Source organism: Loxodonta africana, chromosome 19 (genome assembly GCF_030014295.1).
Source record: "Loxodonta africana isolate mLoxAfr1 chromosome 19, mLoxAfr1.hap2, whole genome shotgun sequence".
Taxonomy (NCBI): domain Eukaryota; kingdom Metazoa; phylum Chordata; class Mammalia; order Proboscidea; family Elephantidae; genus Loxodonta; species Loxodonta africana.
Genome location: NC_087360.1, coordinates 9,191,392 through 9,197,781, shown reverse-complemented (window position 1 = coordinate 9,197,781; position 6,390 = coordinate 9,191,392).

Below are 6,390 nucleotides of genomic sequence, written 5' to 3'. Positions count from 1 at the left end.
AAAACAGAACATGAGGCCTTGCCTTGTATATCTCAGTCTACACTCATCTTTTTTTCCTTGTTCTTACCTAAGTGTGCAGCTGAGGCCCCGTCTACCTTTATAACTTATCGGTAACACACACATAGTTCAACTCCTAGCTCTGCTTCTAGGTTAGTGATTTGAGTGAGTGACTTGAACTCTGAGCCAAAGTGTCCAAGCTGTGAGACAGGGACAATAGTGCTACTTACCGTGAAGCTTGAATGGAAGAATTGATGTCTTCAGAAGAATAATGACGCATAATAGAATGCAGTAAGTGCTAACTATTAACTGCCTTAATTCCAGTTCTATTGTGTTTGAATGTCAGCTGGCTGAGTTCTAAGTGGCTTCTGCCCCTTATGCCCTGATACCAAGCCATGGATAGTAAACCTTTCTGAGCACTTACTGTGTATAGAATACCGTTATAGATGTTTATGGCGGATACGAAAGCAATAACTAGGAAACATGAAGCTGTTGCAATAATTATTGTGATAGTTTAAATTCTAGTTTTCTTATACACGAATTAGCTCAATCACAGCACCATTATAAAACCATACAGAAAGTCAAGTGACGGCCACCTTAATGTATCTAAGTAATTTATATAACATAGTTGAAGCCCATCCATTGAAATTACTTCTTTGGCCCATTTGACTAGGCCTGCCCTCATCTGACTGCTGTGAACGACACAGAGGCACTGTGAATTAAGAGTAGAGACTTCTCAAGTAACATACACATAAATGGAATAGGGGATGCGGGGACTAGGAGCAAATTATTAGGTTTTGAGCCATGAAGAAGATATAGGACTTAGACTGATGGAAAGGCAGAGAAATCAAGTTTCCCAGTGTGGGACTGTGATTGGAGGTTGAAAAGGAACTTGGTTCTTTGGGAAGAGAAGATAGAAGATCTGCTGGTAAACCAAGACAAGATGGGCATCATGATCCCCAAGAAGGGCAAAGGAATTGCAGAAGTGCTACGTGAAGAGGGTTTTCTTTTGACAGTTTTGCAGACTGAGCATGTGACGGTTAAGGCAAGAGTCTTAGACTCCCACATATTACCTGAATTTAGTACAGAGGACAGTTTGGGATCTGCATGAGGACAGAGAAGGAATGTTTTGCTCATGTTTGGGTATGTAGAAGACATGAAATTTTTCACTCAAAAAAGTAGGTTAAAACAGGTCCGAGGTTCTCTGTGCTGCCAGCTTTCCCATCTCTTAAAGAGACATGAAGCTCATTCAGTCTTCGGGACCAGCTCGCTTGAATCTGGCAAATTCAGACGAGAACTGGACATGCTCTGCCCCGGGCTTTGGTGTCCACCTTGACAAAATAGGGCTGATAGAATACCTACTTCATGGGATTGTGAGGATGAAGCTACAAAAAGTGCTTACCGTTTACCTGGCAATAGTAAGCATTTGATAAACATCAGCTATCCGGAGGTGTGCCAAAGACCATTTTCAAGATTTAAACCAATGCCGGCATGAAGGAACTTAGTTACACGAGGAAAACTTGGTCCAGGTACAAGCAAAGTCAATCCAAGTGACAGTACAAGTGAAGGGGCAGTACATCCAGCTTCAGCCTCAGTGCAAGACTGAAGTAGAGTGAACGTGTGAGGAGAATTCTTACCATCCTTGACTTAGGGCCTGATCAGAGACTGCTGCTGTTCCACTAGATCACAACAGCATCAGTTGCTCGAACAAGGCCTGGCATTTGGATTTATGGCAAATATCTGAACACTTTCAAACACAGGTAAGCGTTTAATTTGTGAAAATTATGCCATAGATACACGTTTGTATGAATTTTATTGTTTGGAATATAAATAGATTACAGGACTAAAGCACTTTGGGTAATTATGAAAGCTGTTGATTTTGTAATTAAAAAAATTAGAACTAGACGTGTGCAACGATTAAAGAGGGAAATAGAGTGTTATCTAGAGAAGTTTAGGAAGAGCTTTGTACTCCTTGAGCTACCAAAAGCTTATAAAAATTCAAAAATATAAGGCATGCAAAGTAGTGAAAATTAGTTGGTGTGGCACTAGACTGAAGTGCTTCTGAGAATACTCAGATCCTGAAGCACAAAGCATGAGGTTGTGTGAAAATAAATCATTGCCATCAGCTGAATCTCTGTAAAGTCCAGAAATTGAGGAGGAAGGGGTAAGTCTTCATCTTACTATTAGGGTGGAAGGCTTGATTTTGGTGGTAGGGCCGGCCAAAAACCAACTTGCTCTTCTCCCAACCTCAGATAAAAGGGTCTTATTTAGCATCACAATGCAGATACCACCAGCGCAAATTACTGCCCAGCATCAAACTTTTGGGCAGTAAATTGGGAATTTCAGTTGTACTAAACATTTTGAGGTACAATTCCACATTCACTCTTGAGTCCCGAGAGACCAGTTCTCTCGCAGTGATAATTTGCTTTGAACTGATACTGACTTTAATACTCAGCCAAGATGTGTGTTGGGTGCAACTCTAGAAGATTTTAAAAGCCGTTTAAAAATGCATGCTCCTTCTTTCCTTCTAGCTACCAATTAGCACAGTTATCAGATAGCTTGCCTCCCAGATAGGACTGGCCCACACACCAGTTGTTTGGAACTGGTGAACAAGAAAACAGTAAACCAGCCTTTATGTTCTTGGGCAAACTGGGTACTTGACCTTTCCAGCAAAACCCTGGCCAGTTAGGTGCGTGTGGCGGATGGGATAAACGTGTTCTTCCTGAGGGTGGCAGAAGTTTCTATGCCGTCTGCTGGAATTTGCTCAGTCGCCAGCTCTGCAAGCTTTCAGAGGAGTCAGAATCTATGCCTGTCTGTTACCAATGTGAAAGTGCAGCTTCCCGTTTTTGGATTACCCATCCAGAAACACAGAGTCTTCCTTTTTACATGCAGTAATGCCAGTCCTTCAGATTAAGAGTTGACTGAGGAGCCCTGGTGGTGCAGTGGTTAAGCACTCTACTGCTAACCAGAAGGTCAGTGGTTCGAGCCCACCAGCTGCTCTGCTGGAGAAAGATGTGGCAGTCTGCTTCCATAAAGAATACAGCCTTGGAAACCCTAGGGGGCAGTTCTACTCCGTTCTGTAGGGTTGATATGAGTTGGAATTGATGTGATGGCAATGGGTTATGGGTTTGACTGTAACAGATCATAGACTCAAATACTGCCCCAGTGGTTAGGCGTGAACAGTAAGATGCGAGGATCCTGGATGGCAGGGTTTGCTAACTTCACCTTGGGTTGGGTTGGTTTCAAGTCTCCCCCAGGTGCCTCCCATTGTTCGGGAGCCTGTGGAGTATTTTCTTCTCATCACAACGGACCAAGTACAAGACAGGTGAGAAGCAGGCAATCTTAAGATTTGTTACAATGCAAAGTACTTATTGGGTGCACATTTGGGTCACCATGAATGGCATGTTTTTATAAGGTCAAAATGTATAACCTTGCCCAGGTCAACACCATTTCATTTTAAAACCTCTGTTTTTCAATATATGAATGAATGGTTTGAGAAGAGCAATTCTCTTCCCAACTCAAAAAGCTAGGATTCTTCTAAGGCAATGTTCAAACTTTTTTGACAGATGGAACCCTTCAAAGAAAATCATATCAAAGACGTTATATGTAAAATAAATAAAATCAGATAGCTCTATTAGAAGCAGGGGCTGGGGGATGCTTGCCCCCCCCCACCCCACTTCAGTCCCCAAGGATTGAAACCCCTGTTCTAAGGGAAACATGGGCTTCTACTTCCAGGTCTGTATTTATATAGATCAGCTTCCATAAGATGTGGTACAACGTTATACTGTTAGAGTCTTCCGGACTTTGTGTGCCTTGTCTAAGGTCTAAATAAAAAAGAAATTACATCCACCTGCTCCCCAGGTAGAAAAGTGACCCCTTTCAAAGTAACTGGCTGGTTTTCGTTTCTTTGCATTGCATTATGGGACACAATAGATCAGGAAAGCGTTCTGCAGGTCCTAGCAAAACATCCTTCAGGGCTGCTGTTAGGGTTTTCAGTGTGGGGGGTTCACAATAGCAGGTGCTGCTGTTTCTGTATTCTTGTGTGTGTGTGTGTGTTTGTGATTTAATTAGATATGTTTTAATACATATTATTTATGTACTGTATTTTTTTAATTGAACTTAGATGAAGGTTTACAGAACAAACTAGTTTCTCATCAAACAGTACACACATTGTTGTATGACATTGGTTAACAACCCCATGATAAGTCAACACTCTTCTTTCTCAATCCTGGGTTCCCTATTACCAGCTGCCCTGTTCCCTCCTACCTTTCAGTCCCTGCCCCAGGGCTGGTGCCCCGCTTTAGTCTTGTTCCATGGGACTGTTCCATTTACGGCTGAAGGGTGAACCTCAGGAGTGGCCTCATTGATGAGCTGAAAGGGTGTCCGGCCGGGGGCCATACTCTCAAGGTTTCTCCAGACTCTGTCAGGCCAGCAAGTCTGGTCTTTCTTTTCGAGTTGGAATTTTGTTCTACATTTTTCACCAGCTCTGTCCGGGCCCCTCTGTTGTGATACCTGTCAGAGCAGTAAGTGGTAGCCGGGCACCATCTAATTGTATTGGACTCAGTCTGTGGAGGCCGTGGTAGATGTTGTCCATTAGTCCTTTGGACTAATCTTTCCCTTACGTCTTCAGTTTTTTTCATTCTTCCTTGCTCCCGAAGGAGTGAGACCAGTGGAGTATCCTAGATGGCCGCTCACAGGCTTTTAAGACCGCAGACACTACTCACCAAAGTAGAATGTAGAACATATTCTTTATAAACTCTGTATGCCGTTTGAGCTAGAGGTTTCCTGAGACCATGGTTCCCACAGCACTCAGCCCAGCAATTCGGTCCCTCAGGTCCATGTGCCTATGGAACTACCATAGGCTTGCCTTGTATAGGTTGTGCTGGCTTCCCCAGTATTGTGTACTGTCTTAGCCTTCACCAAAGTTACCACTTATCTATTGTTTTTCCAACCCCACCCCTCCCTTCTCAAAGTACTGTATTTTTAATGTCTTTTTTGTGAAGCGTATCTTAATACAAAAGAATATATAAAACAAATACCCATGTACCCACTACCTGGTTTGAGAAATGGAATATTACCAATATCTTAGCCCTGTATGTGTTTATACCTCTCCGATGGCACTAGTCTCCCTCCTCTCAGAATTAACCACTATCTGCAGTTTGAGGTTAATCATTTTGTTGCTTTTCTGTGTGTGTGTGTCCCTGTGCCTAAACAGCATGTTAAATTTTGCCGGTGTTTGAACTTTGTATGAAGAAAATTATACTGCACATATTCTTCTGTGAATGATTGTTTTCATTCATAAAAAACAATACCAAAGATTAAAGTATATCGTCACTGAAACCTAGAGACTTTGGGATTCAGGTGCTTGTCAGCTTGGCTTTAACCCTTTCAAGACCCATGGGACATATGGCATCCCACTCCCTGTGCCTCTCAAGCTCTTTGGCAAGAGGGTAGCCTGATTTTAACTCACTTGGCCTCAAGGTGGGAGCCAATCCTGAGTGGGAGCCTCATTTAGGTGTAGACTGACCATTATCTTAGGTGGTACCTCCAGGATGTGTGAATTTTCTAAATTGTTGATGGGTTTGCCTTAATTTCTGTGACATAAGCCTCCTCATTATGTTTCCCAGTTACAGTGTTCTGGTGATAACATACTTATCGCAAGAATAAGCTATTGCCAGTCTTCATTCAGCCATAGTGACCATTTTTTCCTTTATTGTTTCCGGTACTGGCTCCTTTTTCAATAATACCTTTCCAATCAGGAGTAATGCATTGCAGTGGTAGTTTTTAAGAGATTGTAATTCCCGTAAGTTATTTTTACCCTGCATTCGACCTTAGGGCCCAATCACTGCTTCCGCGTGTAGCTGGTGGAATGCACAGCTGTGAGCAGTTGTGCAGGATTCTGGGGCAGCTGTGTCTGCTTCCTGCCTGTTACTCCTGCTTTTGTTAGAATGAAAAAGACATAGTAGTGATTTTCCCGAGATAAAAAATCCCGTGGCTTTATTTATTTTTTTATTTATTTGGACTGTAAGTACTGCTTTTGCAGTAAGGAAGAATGCATTGTACCATGTTTTGAAAAATTTCGTGAAAAATAATAAAAAGGCTAGAAGAAGGAGACTAGAATAAAATGTATGCACACTCATTGCCTGGTGCCTTCATGTTTTACCTCATGTTTTGCAAATTTCAAGAAATTAAAAAAAAAATTTTTTAGACCAATTTTATTGTTGACTCATATGGGCAGGATTTACATTGTCCATGGTCCGCTGACACACATGTGATCCCAGATGATAGCTACGAAAATCCATAACCCATAACAAAAATTCTGAATTGGTCCTTAATCAGTATCCCTTCATTAATGAAAGCACATAGGCTTATCTTTGATCCTGGGTCCCACTT